Source organism: Aphelocoma coerulescens, chromosome 1A (genome assembly GCF_041296385.1).
Source record: "Aphelocoma coerulescens isolate FSJ_1873_10779 chromosome 1A, UR_Acoe_1.0, whole genome shotgun sequence".
Taxonomy (NCBI): Eukaryota; Metazoa; Chordata; class Aves; order Passeriformes; family Corvidae; genus Aphelocoma; species Aphelocoma coerulescens.
The window spans coordinates 80,018,384-80,031,647 of NC_091014.1; the positions used below are offsets into that span (position 1 = coordinate 80,018,384).

The following is a 13,264-nucleotide window of genomic DNA, read 5'->3' on the forward strand; positions in this document are numbered from 1 at the left end:
TTTTTTCAAAACATCTGCTTATTGTCCTTTAATGCAAAATAGTGATTCCATACCAGTCCTAAGAAGAGCAGGCCCAGAGAAGACCTTGCTCTCTACAACTCCCTGACAGGAGGGTGTAGCCAGGTGAGGACTGGCTGCTTCTCCCAGGCAACCAGTAACAGGACAAGAGGAAAGGGCCTCAAGCCGCACCAGGGTTGGGCATCAAGAGGACTTTCTTCCTGGAAAGGGTGGTCAGGCCTTGGCAGGGGCTGCCCAGGGAGGTTTGGAGTCCCCCCGTTCCTGGAGGTGTCCGAGGAACACCTGGACATGGCACTCAGTGCTCTGGGCTGGGTGACAAGGTAGGGATTGGGCACACGTTGGACTCGATGACCTTAGAGGGCTTTTCCAACCTCAGTGGTTCTGTGATTCTCATGATTCCAAATTCATTTGCAAAAGTTCTCACACCTCTAGTCACACCTTAGCAGGTGTGTAGGCCCAAGCTCATACATTTGAGAGATTTACTGCCTCCAGTGGGATCTACACCGCAATTTCAGGAAGAGGCAGGACTTGAGCCGTTACGAGAGAAAACTTTGCAAAAGCATTCCCTGGAGAGACATCCTGAAGGAAGGTGTCTCCCCCTCTTCTGACCATAGAGGGAGCTGAGTCTCCAGCGTTAATTCTAAAACTTTCGAGCTCCAAGTCTGACTCCCAGAAATTTTATTGGCCCCGCTTCCCAGCACAATACTCAGGCCTCACATGTCGAGGAAAAAAGCAGTGCAGATTAAATAATTAATGCTTCTGGGTACTGTTCTCCCTCTAAACTACACACAATCCCAAAGGAACAAAACCCTTAAAGAAGATGGATTGCTCTCACTAGCACAAGAAGGAGAAATCTGACAGGGATCTACTTCATCATTCTGCCAAGGCTTTGTCAAACACCTCAGCTCCTGCACTTCAGGGAATAAGAAGTGGCTTATAAGAAGTGACTTTTATGTCAGTGAGCATGTTATTATGGATTAATCTCGCACTGGAGAACAGTCTTCATACCCTACTGCATCACCCAAAGAGTCTGGAGGCTGCTGCCTAGTGAGCTCCTGAGTTGTATCTTCCTTGTCAATCTTATCAGCCCCTTGTTTGATTGTAAAAACGTAAACAAAATGCAGCAAGCATTGGCCCAACGGCTCAGGACTTGCATATCTCTTCCAAAGAGAGGGAGAAAAAAGAGTGTTTCTCCCAAATCACAGAGTTTAAAAGTTCATGTTATCTACATATATTTTTAAAAGAAAAAGAGGAACAGTAAAATATCAGGTAATATGCCAGTGGTGCTCCACTCTATTTCTGTTCTCTTCTTCCACTTGTAGCATCTCTAAGAATACTTTAAAACCAGCCAACCAACCAAAACAACAAAAAAACGACGTTGAAATGAAGCTGAACAAGAAGCAACCGGGCTGCTGGCTTGTGGGCACTCCACTGCCTGAGTTCCAGTAAGGGAGTTTATCCTCTCCGCAGTTTTGAGCCAGATCCCAAAGTACTGAGCATCAGCTTCTAGCTTTTTTAAGAATTTAACTGTAAGAAAAGCTGCTGGGGAGGGCCATGCTCCAGGCATATTCATGGGATTTCACCCGTGCAGCTCTCTAAGCTGAACTTGTGTCTGTCTTTTCCTCTACCTTGCTGGGCTTGGCTCATGCGTTTCTTGAGGGGAAGGCCCTGCACTGATCAAAGCATGTACTGACCTCAGATAAACAGCTTCTGTCAGTGTAGATCTATCCTAAATGGACCATTTCCCAAAGTAATTCAAGTACCTGAATTTCACTTACTCAAAACTGCTTTTAAAGAAACCTGGTTTAACACATTCCGTTTCTAAGCAACTACTGGGCAGCGCTCCTTCACTCCCTGTCAGTGTTATTCTCTGACCCTTGGAGAAAGGCTTTAAAGCAACAAAGGGCTTCTTAAGCACCAATAACTTACTCAGTCAAGAATTCAAATCAATAGCAAGGGCAGAGCCTGACTTCAAAACCTATTTTAAAACAGAATTTAAAAGCAGTTGCATTGCCAATTGACAAGATTAGAAAGGTTTCCTTAGCAGTTGTGATTACAAAGGAATGAACTGTGCAGGGAGAGGACCGAGCATGGAGCAGGTGGGGGGTAGGGGGGAAGAAGGGGGAAACCTTCCTTTGCACTGTGGGTTTTTAACCATCATGGTCATATCTCAACCAGTCTAATCTCAAAAAAGGAAAAGCTTCCTGGACATTTTTCATTTCAGCAAGAGCCTAAGGAAGCCCTCAGCAGCAGGAGATTGGAATAACTGCAATCCCTTGAGCAAAGGGAGCAGGGCGTGCTCCTCAAAGCCAGACCTTCATCCACAGCACCCAGAAGGTAGCAAAACAAGGCTACAACAAAGCCTTAAGTGGGGAATGGGTTATCAAGGGTTTTATAAGGAAAGGTCTGAAAAACAGGACCTGGACGGTGAGAGAGGAAAGAAATAGCAAGATAGCTGAGGCCTCTTGGAAAAAAAAAAGGGGGGAAAGGTCGGGATTAAATTCTAACTCAGCTGGAGCTGATCTTAAATGTAATAGGGGGAAATTGCAGCAAGAGGAGACTTCTTTATAGCAGCCAAGTACTGGGATAAATTCACTATAGAAACAGAGAAATCTACATCAGCAGCAGCTCTCTGCAAAGAGGTCAGGCATCCATTCCTCATGGCAAAGCAGGGCATAGGGAATTGTGCCAGACAACCTCCTCCCCAGGTTGATCCCAGCCCTAATTTCAAAAAATTGCACAAAAATGCAATTGTGCATTAACACAGCAAAGTCTTCTTTCCAGCTTATCAGGCTTTGAGATGCCTTAGATTGAGATGCAAACCCAGCTCCTACCACTGTGCTGTGCTCGGACTCTCCCCCCCTTTCCCCAACCCCATCTCCTGAGCAACCAACAGCTCGCAAGGAGCCGGCACTCCTGGAATTTCACACTCGGCATCTCTTCCAAGCTCAACAGGTGAACAAACAGGTACTCCAACACCTCCTTCCTTTGTACTTCGGGCAGCACAGACCCACTGGGAGAAACTGGAATCCAAAGGCAGATGTAAACATGGGACTCCCCCTTGCCACTGTCTCCACCCGTTCTCCAGCTCAGCCCTGGGCTGGGAAACAAAAGACAAGAAACATTTAAAAAACATCCTTGAGGTGTCTTGAGAATGCCCAGGCCTGGAAGAAAGACCTTCCCATCGCTCTCTTGGCCTTTTCCCACTCTGAGGAACTGTGCAAATGCACAGCCACACCCAAGCTGAACAGCCTGGGATGTTTTCTGCACACCAAACGCCACGTCCCAAGCACCAGGAGCCTGAAGATGCCCTGGATTGCAATTCACAGCATCAGTGAACCCTGCACAGGACAGCCAAGTCTGACAGGAAAAACCTCACTGCTCCAGGCTACTTGGCTCCTCCCAAATCCAGGCCAGCACTCCAACAGGCTCTAAGAACAAAACAAGAAAGAAGGGAAATGATGCTTTTTGTTTCAGTTGAGCTGCACATTTATCTTTTCCCTTTTTGCATTTCCAGGATGCAGGAAGTGAGAAGGAACTTGAGGAGATGTGCTCGGTCCGAGAAAAATAATTTTGAAAAAACTGTGCCTGCCTGGGCAGCTGCAGTTATTGCACAGGCATTCAGGGCTGACAGTTCCCTGCGGGGAGAGCTCAGCACATGTCCACAGAGGCAATCCCAGCATCTGAAAGAAAGAAAGAAGCAGCAAAAGGTGATTGCTTCTCTTTCCAAGTTATTTCAAGTGCTCACACCCAAACCAACCTTTGCTCTTGATGTGAATTATGCTTTCTGGGGGAAATCAGCTGATTTCCAAAGTTCCCTTCCTGCCCCGTGCCTGATGTGCACAGGAGAAAACCCCTTCCCTGAAGGGACTGTGCTCCCTCTAATCCCATTTGCCCAGTCTGTTCCATGGGGATATTGCCAGCCTGGGGCAGCAGAGGCACCCGCAGCTCTCAGCACTCTCTGCTCCAAGCACAGCTCTGGGCTCCTTTGCAGACTGCCTCTGCCATGGGGTTTTCTCCAGGAGAAGCCAAGGAATTGCTCATGGAAGGGTGGAGATTAAGTTAGCCCAAAGGGAAGTAGAGAATAAATATCTCATTTTTCCATCAAAATGCTCATGCTCTGCCCTACAGATTATTTCAAGTTTTTCCCACAAGCTTTGCCCTACCCATCACCTCATTTTTACCCCAAAAAGTAATTTTCTATATCCTCAAGAATGTCTCAGTGTCTATCCCCAAAATTTTCACTGTGTCTCTGCAAATGACTGCCTCAGTTTACCTCATGATGTTCATTCTCTTCCCTGGGGATTGCTTCAGATTTTCCTTCCGAGCTGTCCCTGTCTGTCCACTTCTGATTTCTTCTTTTTTACAAGAAAGTATTCATTCACTACCTCTGGAGATTATCTCCAGTTTTACCCCCCAAACTTTCCCTAACATTCACTCTTCATTGCCTGATTTTTACCTCAGTATGTTCATTCTCTCCCCTAGAGATAACCTCCGATTTTACCCCCAGTATTTTCCCTACCTGCCCGCTAACTATTTACTCTTTTTGACCTATAAATATTCTCTTTCTGCCCTGGAGATTTCATCAAGTTTTACTATGAAATATTTCACTATCTTTCCAGTACTGTCTCACTTTACCTCACGATGTACGCTCTCCCTGCCACACATCCCCCCAGATTTCACCTCCAAAATTATTGCTACTTGTCCACTACTTATTACCTGATTTTCACCTCCGTATGTCTATTCTCTGCCCAACAGGTCATTTTAATTTCTACGCCCAAAACTTTTCCAACCTGTCACCTAGTGACTGCCTCAGTTTAGCTCAAAAATGTTGTCTCCCCTAGACATTAACCTCAGACTTTACCCCCAAATTTTTTCCCTGTCTACAAGTTACTACCTCCCTTTAACTTCAGTATGTTCATTCTCTGCACTACAGACTCAAATTTACTCTCAAAATCTCCCTGCCTCTCCAACACTGATGACTTCCTTTTTACCTCAAAACACTTATTTATTTTCTACCATGGAGGTTACATCAAGTTTCACCCCCAGAATTTACTAATACTCCCACAACTGATTCACTCAGTTTACCTCAAAAAGTGTTCATTCCCTCACCTAGAGATGACCTTGTATTTTACCCCCAGAAGTTTCCCTACCTGTGCACAACTGATTGCTATAGTTTACTTCAAAATCTTCATGCTCTCCACTACAGGTCACCTCAAGTTTACTTCAAACATTTTCCATACCTATCCATTACTGATTATCTCAATTTTTACCTCAAATAAGTCATTCTCTACCTACAGACACTGGATAGTAAATCATACAAAGATCTAAAAGTCTGCACAAGAAACAGCAGAAGGTTTTCCATGAATAACACAAGTTCCTTTTTTCCTCTCCTCCACCTAGGACTGCTACCAAGAGACAAGAGAGTTGTTATCAACACTCGAACCTCCCAAGCGTTGTTACTGCTCAGAGAGCTGCGCCGGCACTGAGCTACTCCCATGCGCCTGCAGGGCTTTGGGGAGGGGCAAGACCGTCCCACTCCTGCCTGGAGAAATTTCAACACCCTAAAAAGTCATTTCCCTTCTCTCTCTCTGACCCAGGGCCAAAGCAGCTGTGTAGAACAACATGGACTATTCATGGAAAGGATGAGTCAGTTGTGGGAAAAACACTAGAGAAAGACTATCACCCCAAATTTCAGGGTGAAAACACACTGCTTGTTAACAGGAGCACACAAACTCAGTTAAACCAGAGAGGAAACTGCACACCAGGAAAAGAGCTGAAAGATATGCTCTGCCTTGGTTGATAATTCCAAAGGAAATTCCCCACCGATCATAGGCAATTACCTATAATTTTACCTCCATTATCACTGGATTTCTGACTTGGGTTTCTGTGGAAGTGTTTCACAGATGCCTTGAGGGGTCAGGGGCTTGGTTGGATTCTTTGTGGTTAGTCCTGACAGGCCCAAGCCAAACCCACCCACCTACATCAACGCTCCACCCCAAATTTGCATGAAATACTGATAACAATTTATAAATACTCCCCTTCCCTGTCCTTCCTTACACATCCATAGAGCAAATGTACTCTATCCATTGTTCCCAAGAGCACCTCTCCAGCCCAAATCCCAGTTTTCACAAACACAAACCAAATAGACCTAAGACAATTATTCCATCAGTGCCTGCAATTCTGAGCTCCCTGTTCCCTGCCACTCACACAGCAATCTCACCTCAGCCCAGAGACTCCCTGTCCCCAAAGGGAAACACAACCTGATGGGGCACAGCTCTGGCACCACATTTCCCCTTGTTCCTGGAAAGCCCCAGGTAAATCCAGTCCCTCAGACCTTGCATCCCTGAACACCAGGAGAGCTGGAGTTTTACCCAGATCCCAGTGCCCTGCACAGCTGCACTGACACGAGCACAGGCTGATCGCTCTGCCCAGCACCATCCCTCATTTTCCTCCCATTGCTCCCCAAGCGTCCCCAAACCACCCCGTGTCTGTGCCGGGGCCAGTGCCTGCCCCGAGCCCAACCAGAGGCTGTCACCCAGCCCTGCACCAGCTCTCACCCCTGGGAGAGCTGGGAATGCACTGAGAGCTCAGCTCCCTGGGCTCCCCAACACCCAAACCAGTCCTCAGACACACAAATAATGCCCAACCTGCCCCTCTGGGCACAGCCAAACACCACAACTCCATCATCCCCAAGGAACTCTGGCAGTTACCTCTTCACCTCTGCCCTTTTCCAAAAGACACAAGTAGGACTGGGCTGTCAGAAATGGTATTCCCTAGGCAGTTCATCCCAGCAGAGAGGAGAAGAGGAACCCTGTGTCCCTCTGACTAACCCCACAGCATGGGCAGGACCAGCTGGGCTTTTTGTATGCAAAATTTTAAAATGAACTGAAGAACCTGAAAGGCAAAAAACACCACACACATAAGGTTAGAGCCAGTCAACACACACACAGACAGACACACTCTCAGACACCCCTTCTTCAGCTTACACTCTGACTGCAGCCCTTACTAGAAACACCCCTCCCAAAGAAGATGTTAAAGCATCTTCCGTCTGCTTCTCCTTGATGTGGAACAGTAGACCCTGGGAAAATTGGTAACATCAGTGACCATAGGGATCAAAATCTGCCTCGGGGACCTGCAAGACAGCATGAGGCAGTCTACAAGTAGCTGACAGCTAGGAGTTATCCCCACACCAGGCCCATAAGCTTTCTACCCAAAAGCCCACAGACAAGAGAGGAGAGTTTTAAAACTGTTCAAATGAGCCACGACTGAATGTGCCAGGGCAGGGCAGCTCCAAGCATAAGTGGCACATGGACACACAGTGCATCAAATATAAGCAAAGATGACACGAAGACTTGAGAGAACGCTTCAGAAGATAAATTCTTGAGACCAGGATGCTTTGAGACGACAGAAGCTATGGAACTACTGCAGTGAGGAGGGTCTAGTACACTGCATATAGAAGTCCAAGGGAATGGCACATGAAAAAAGATACTACCAAAACTGAGAAGGAAGACGGATAGGAACATCTTGTGTACTTCTGGTCTCAAAAAGCAAAACCATAAAGATGCCAGAATAAGCCCAATCCAGAAAAGTATGCAAGTACTCCCGCTGCCGATATGGCCCAGAACGATGCCTGTAAAGAACTGAGACATCACAAAGCCCTGTGACACTGAAGACAACGGACACAAACCACATCACAGACACAAATTGAAACTGCCCAGCAGTTTCACCTGATGGGCCCAAGATTCCTAGTGCAAGATGAGCCAGAGGCCCACGATGCCGAAGGAAAGAAGGCTCTACGGCAGTAGTATGTGACAGTGAAATGTAAACTCCCTATGAGAAGTTAGTGCCAAAGCTGGTAAGAGGATGCTCAAGAAGTGCAGCAGGCCTAGAGAAGGAGGCAACGACTGCCAGGTGATACAAAGGGATCCCTAGAGAAGGATTCTGCTGCCAAAGGCTGAAGTGACATCACAAAACATGACCGACCGACAAATGGCCAAGATGCAAGATGCCCACGTGTTATGCTCAAGAGTGTGGCTACACTGAAGAGTAGGCAAAATTTAGACCATGGCAATCATGCCAGACCCGAAGGCAGGCTCCTCGGGTGAAAAGACGGACAATGACATCAAGACTCAAAATCCAGTGATGCGAAGCTCACGAGAACATGGAGATGGGTTGGAACTGCCCGGCCCGGCAAAGGCTCGAGTGATGCTGAAGAAAAACTCCCTTAACCTCCAAGGGGCCCGGCCCAATACAGCCCTCTCCTCTCAGCTAACTTCAAATTGCCTCCTGTGATTCCAAAGGTGTTTGCCTTCTCCCAACCAACAGTCCCCACACTTAGCTCTCTGAAGACCAGCAGACAAAATCCATCCTCGACAGAAAACATTGCTTCAGCACCGTGGACGTCAATACATGGCCCACAGTCCACTTCGGCGGCTGCAAAAGACAGAGAACAATGACAAAATTCAGACTGTGATGACACGTCCCAGAAGTGACCCCTTGCACAACGCCCCTCTCCCTCATAACTGCCGAGGCTCATCGCTTACCGGCCGTTTCCAAACTTAGGCTCTGCACCTACTTGTGGTACCTAAGACAACAAAACAAACTGTGACTATCGCCCTCCAGAAGAATAATGCGCGGGCTCCCTCTGCACCGCTGGCCCAGGCTCACCTCAAATCTTCATCCGACTCCGGAGGTGGCCCGGACGATGCCTGCAAAGCAAAAAGGGACACGCTTCGCATGCTGCCACATACCTCTCACCTATCAGTCGCCCCACCTAAATGCCAACTCACCTGCTCGCCTCTGTCCCTTGGCATGCCTAGGGCAGCAGCAGCAGCACCTGCAGAGAAGCAAAGCAGAAAAACATGCTGAGAGACTGAAACCACAGCCTCCCCGCTCCAACTGAAGTACACCACACCCATACCTTAAGCTTGCACGCACCTGGCCTCCAGCATCCCCAGGGCCAGGACACCTTCCCAGTGGACCACCTAAAATGCACAAACAAAAACGGATGCTTAGAGCTGCACCAGAAACTGATACCCAAGCAGTAACAACTCATTCTGTCCACCAGTCACCGCTCACCTCGCTCCATCGACCTTGACCACTGCTATTCAGCATTACTTCCTACAAATAAAGATGAAGAACAAAGCTGTAACACGGTCACCATTTACACTTGCCCTGCAAAGACAAACGGTGACTGACCTTCCTGTGGGAACCACCTCACCTGGTATGGGGCACTCTGTCACAGGTTCAATCCCTCTGCAGCTGAAAGAAAGTTACGACAAAAGTCAAAGTACTGCATGAGAACTTACCAGCTCCAGACATCTTGTGTCAATCTAGAAATACCATCTTGAGTCCAACTAATCCCTACATTACAAATGTCAAGTCCCTAGGACTTATCCTATTACACCTACACCCAGACCATGTAGCAGGGCAAAGCAGCCCCGGCCCAAACACACAGACACCTGTGACACAGGAGATGACAAACAAGGGGATGCAACAAGGAGAGGAAACTCTCAGCAAGAAGAATTACCAATGAGATGACCTAGATGAGGCCGATGAGGCTCAAAGAACTCCGGCAGAAAAAGACCCTAACAGAAGGACTTATGCCAAGAACCGCAAAGATGGATGCCCGAGAACCGTACGGTTGGAATCCTCCACCTATCCTCGCATTCTCACAAGTCCTAATCTGTTATAATGGATCATTGTGGTGCACAGCTGTCAATACAGCTCAGAACAAGACTGTAAAAGGTGTCTGACTCGATATTGCTAAAGAGAGATGCGATTCCGATGCATGTCCAAGCTTGCAAGTCAAAGGTTCAAGAGTACCAGCGTCGGGCCAAGGAATGCAAAGGAGACGCTAAGGATGATGCCCAGCATTTCTGATAAGCCCCTCAAAGGGGTAAGGCAGAAGACATGTGACACGATGCCCAAAAGACACAGAACACACAATAGACAAGTGACACAACACGCACCGGGACTGCTCTGCCCTGTACACCTCAGCATTGTGATCAAAAGTGAGACTTTCCCTTTACATGGCCTAAGGGGCCCTCTCGTGGACATCCCCATCTCCAAAGCTAATTCAAAAATCCCTCCCACCAAGTCCTGACCCAGCACACCACTCTCATCCCCCTCCCTGAGGTGTAGCCCTCGACTTAGCTCTCGGATATCCAGGGATGCAAATCCTCATCAGGTGCAAAAGAAGGCCGCCTCGTCCTCTGGGGAGTTCCTGCCCTCAGTGAGCTGTTCTCTCTTAGTCTACTACAAGAAAGAAAACCAAACATCAGTGCCTGAACTCAGCAGCACATCAGCCAAAACCCAACAATCCCACTACTCACCGTCTCCTGAGAACGCCCCGGTCCTCGGCTCATACACCGTGGCTGCACTCCAAGGCTGCCGGCGCAGGGTATACCTGGGTTAAAAGGAGACAAGGTGATGGGGCATTGCTGAAACTTGAGTGGACCCTCGCTCCTCCCTCCCTCCCCGAGTCGCTGCAACTCCTCAACCATTGCCAAAGGCTGCCCAGATGGCACCTTCAAACAGAAAAGGTACAGGCTTCATCGCAGAGTCCTGTAATAGTTCTGGAAGGCTCACAGGGGCAGCTCAAGGGTGATAAACTGGCTCCATCAGCTGGTCCATGAGGGGGTTCAGCCCCTGTAGGCATAATACGAGTGGGCCACCTAAAACACACAAATGGATGCTTAGACAATGCATGCTTTGAGCTGCCCCAGAATTTGGCACCCAAGCAATAACTGGTTGTGTCCACTGGTCACTGCTTACCTCACTCACTTGACCTTGACTGCTGATATCCAGGTTTACTTCCTAAAAATAAGGACAAAGAACAGCCCTGCAACATAACCACCATGAAACACCACCCCTGAAAAGCTGAATGATGACCAACCTTCCCAAGGGAGAAGGGGCAAAACAAAATGGAAAGGCACATACCGATGTAGTGTCCAAAAGTGCTGCATTGCCGAGGCAGGTTCCACCTGAAAGTGCTCGACTGTGACCTCTGTCTGGAAGGGTGTCTCTCATGTTGGAGTAGCAATTTGAATGCTGCAGACCACCTGTAAAACACAAAAAATCAAAGGCTACTTATAGTTTCATCACTAATACAACAACTCCAGTAACATCCAGTTCTGTGCCGGAATCAATACTCATCCAGCTCATGGTCCCCCCAGTGCCAATACCCTGCTGCTTCAAGCACTTCACATCTTCAAAATGAAAGTCCCAACAGTGAGGTAAACGTAGAGCCCAAAGTCAGGCCATAGCTTGGACTTCAGGCACCGACCCACCTCGTTGCTGTGCTCCTCTGGCCTCCTCTGTTCATATCAGGTTTACATCCTATCCATCTGCAAAAGAATTATTTGTCAAAGTTACCCAGACAGACAGGGAAAGCTTAGCCTTTCCCAAGTTCTCATTCCTCAAAGCAAACTGCCTAGGATCCCACAACAGTGGGCCTTAGGACAAACTACTATAAAACTGCAAGACACCACTGCACCACTCCCACATCTCCACTGAACACCACACAGACTGGCCACAGTCACTCTGTCCGAGGCATGGCTCAGGTGGCTAAGCAAAGCAAAAGGTTCCCTCTAAAGTCTCCTTTCTTCTCCACCTACCCCCCCTCAGGACTACTCTACAGGGCAGAGCAATTCCAGGCGAGACACAAACTCAACACATTATACTACAAACAGTAGGACACAAGGATGATAAAAAAAGCTCTCGGCAAGAAGAACGATGGCAAGAAGAAGATACGACGCCAAAAGAGACAACCGAGGGTGTGGCAATGGTGGATGAAGGAGGCTCTAAGGAGCAGAAGAAAAGACTGTAACAGCGACCTCTTCTAAGAACTGTCAGTCACAGTGATCAAGATGGCTGTGAGAGACAATGCCACATTTAGAATGCTCCCATCTCCTGACAATCTTACAAGCCCCAGGACATTACAGCTCACGGCTGGAAAGGATGGATGGCAGTACAGCCGGGAACAAGGCCTCAAAAGAGATCTGACTCAATGCTTCCAAGATGTGATTCCAAGATGCGGCCAAGCCCACTGGTAAAAGAACAAGTGACATTGGCATCCTACCAAGAAGTATGAAAGTTCAAGAACCTAGAGATGATGGCCAATGCTTATGATAAGCCCCTTAAGGATAAAAGGCACAGAGATCTGATCCGAGGGATGCCAGAAACACAAAACACACACGGGACGAGACAACACACACTGGAACTGCTCTGCGCTGCACACCCTACAGTTGCAATCAAAAGTAGGGCTACTCCCTTTAGCTTACCTAACAAGCCCCTTGGAGAGCATCCCTTTCCCCTACACTAATTTTTACATCTCTCCCAGGAATTTCCAACCCACTACCCTGCTATCATCCCATCTCTAGGTCCTGGCCCCCAACTTAGCTTTTAGGTGACCAACAAGGTGAATCCACACTGGATGCAAAAGGAGTCCACCTCAGCCCTCTCCAAAGGCACTGTAATCACCAGGTTGGCATCTTAGTCAGCTATGACAAAGAAAACCAAAATCAATGCACCCGTGGAGTGGCATACAAGCCAAATCCCAACAAGTCAGCTACTAACTGGGACCCTGCTCCCACTCCCACTCATACTTACAGTCCTTAGCTTACCTATCAGAAGCCTCCATCTCCAATGTCATCTTGGACCAGGGTAGCTTCCTCTTGCAGCAAAATGAATCTGCTGAAAAAACTGAAGTATCGTACCTGACACAATCTGGAATTTCAGGAAGTTGCCATGAACCATGCACTTAATGCTATCTTCTTCACAGAGTCTTCAAAGCCTCTATTACTTCAGATACCAAAAGTACTTGCTGAAAAAAAGCTGAGAAAACCCAAAAGACCCCCTTCACAGAAATAAAAAGACACCCTTACCCCAACTAACCCCACAGAGGAAATGGGCCTCTTTTACCCAGGACTGGGGTTAATATACCCCTGGCCAGGCCCGCCTCTCGTTCCCACAATGCCCGGGAAAAGGGAGGAGGCAATTTTACCATCAGGGATAAAAGCACTGGGAGGAGTTGTAGCTGTTTGGCTGCTCTGACTTAAATTCCAGGGGAGTAAGGGGCTCTGTAGGTGCCTTCTTTTTTTACTACAGCCACACCTGCCAAAAGAGTAGATAACAGGTAAGAGAAGAAGCTTCTTGTCTCAGCAGCATAGGCAGGTGAGTTGGGTAATTCCTTGTTAACATGTGTAATTGTTCATTAGTCATTCCTGGGTAGTATGCTGTA

The 13,264-nt window shown here is 47.8% G+C and overlaps 2 long non-coding RNA genes across 2 annotated transcripts; both read right to left on the reverse strand.

Annotated features, from left to right (window-relative positions):
- Positions 1-349: 349 nt before the first annotated feature.
- On the reverse strand, positions 350-7,962 carry LOC138104434 (uncharacterized). Its single transcript, XR_011148068.1, has 2 exons — positions 6,732-7,962; positions 350-3,701 (listed from the first exon to the last, which is right to left on the reverse strand). It is a non-coding gene; the product is annotated as an uncharacterized lncRNA (long non-coding RNA).
- A 2,502-nt stretch (positions 7,963-10,464) lies between these two features.
- On the reverse strand, positions 10,465-11,080 carry LOC138104799 (uncharacterized). Its single transcript, XR_011148296.1, has 3 exons — positions 10,963-11,080; positions 10,798-10,839; positions 10,465-10,697 (listed from the first exon to the last, which is right to left on the reverse strand). It is a non-coding gene; the product is annotated as an uncharacterized lncRNA (long non-coding RNA).
- Positions 11,081-13,264: the final 2,184 nt, after the last annotated feature.